The sequence below is a fragment of the Olea europaea genome, chromosome 10, assembly GCF_002742605.1.
Source record: "Olea europaea var. sylvestris chromosome 10, O_europaea_v1, whole genome shotgun sequence".
Lineage (NCBI taxonomy): Eukaryota > Viridiplantae > Streptophyta > Magnoliopsida > Lamiales > Oleaceae > Olea > Olea europaea.
Genome location: NC_036246.1, coordinates 23,945,359 through 23,947,159, shown reverse-complemented (window position 1 = coordinate 23,947,159; position 1,801 = coordinate 23,945,359).

Genomic DNA, 1,801 nt, shown 5'->3' with positions numbered 1-1,801 from the left:
GGGGGGGGAAAAAAAAAAAAAAAAAAAAAAAAAAAAAACAGAGACATGGGTCTCCGTGACACGGAGACGTGTACCTACGTGTGACGGAGACATGTCTTTTTTGACTAAATTGGATTTCCGTGTCACGAAGACATGTTTCTGACGAAATTCTTATTTTTCGACTAAATTAGCACAGAATTTGAACACAAATTTTGAATTGCTTATCTTTTTCGATTAAATGAGCACCTTTTTCGACTGAATGTGTAAAAATCTTTCTAGCTAAATGTGTTTGAGAGTGAATGTGAGAATGAGACTTTAGTTAAACGTGTGGAGAGTGAATGAATCTGAGAATGAACTCTAGCTAAATGTGTGGATGAGAGTGAATGTGTGGATATGGAGTGAATGTGAGAAGGAGATTCTAGATGAAAGTGTGAAAGTGAGTGCATGCGAGAAGTCTTAGCTAAATGTGTGGAAAGGGGTGAATGTTAGAATGAATTTTGTTGTATTGTGATAATTGAATGTTTTTGACAGATTATGTATATATATCAATGGCTTTTTTACATATCAATATTGTTGCTTGTCGTGTTGTGATAATTGAATCTTTTTGACACATTATGTATATATATAATTTGTTATTTTACACATCGATATATACAATTGTTGTGTTGTGATAATGTTCGAGTTTTTGACACATTATGTGTATATATCAGTGGTTTTTTTACACATCAATATTATCACTTGTTGTGTTGCGATAATTGGAACTTTTTGACATAGTATCAATTTCTTTAATTTATTAAAGTTAACCGAGTTAATCAAAATTTTCTAATATATATATATATATGTAAAGCATAGTTAGAGGCGTAATTGCATTACAAGAACTCAAACCAACTCTCATATTTTGACCGTGTTTATTTTGATATTCCATATATTTCTTGAAATTTCATCATGTTTTCGACATTTGAAATGTCGTTATCGATGTTTGTAAACTAAATAACTCCAAAGTTGACCGTTCAAATATCTATTCTCAAGATTTCATTCTGTGTCAAACAAAAGAAAGTTAAAAAATTAAATAAAAAATATATAAATATTATTTAATTAAAATTGAAAAAATTAAGTTTTATCATAAAAAGAAAAGAATTAAAAAGAATTTTAAATAAAAAAATTATTATATAAAAGTAAATTAAAAAATAATAAATGGAGGAGGAAAAATCTTTTCCATAACATAGAGAAATTCTTTCCGTTTTATGGAGAGAAATTCTCCATATATGGAGAAGTCTCTCTGTGTTATGGAAAAAACTTCTCCATAACATGGAGAAATCTCTCAGTAATATGGGGAAGTTTCTCTTCATCACTCCGTTCCTTATTTATTTATTTTTTGTTCATATGAAAAATAATTTTTTTTCGATTTATAATTCATTTTTATCTCTTTTCTCTTTATTCTAAAACTTACTTTTTTCAATTCTAATTAAATATTATTTATATGTTCTTTATTTAATTTTTGTAACTTTCTTTTGTTTAATTTATTATATTGCTTGAAAATTTCTTTTTCCTTCATATTTTAAATAATTTTTTGTTTGATTTAAAATTCTTTTTAATTCTTTTGGTTTTGTGATATAAATAATATTTTTTTAGTTCAAATTTTATCAATTTTTATATGAACCTCTATTTACCTTGTCTAGTAACTTCTACTAAAGTTTTTATCTATAAAATTTTATATTTACCAATAAAAAAATTGTTGACATATTTCTTTAATTTATTAAAGTTAACCGAGTTAATCAAATTTTCCTTGCATGAGTAAGATAAGGAATGAAAGATTTTTTCT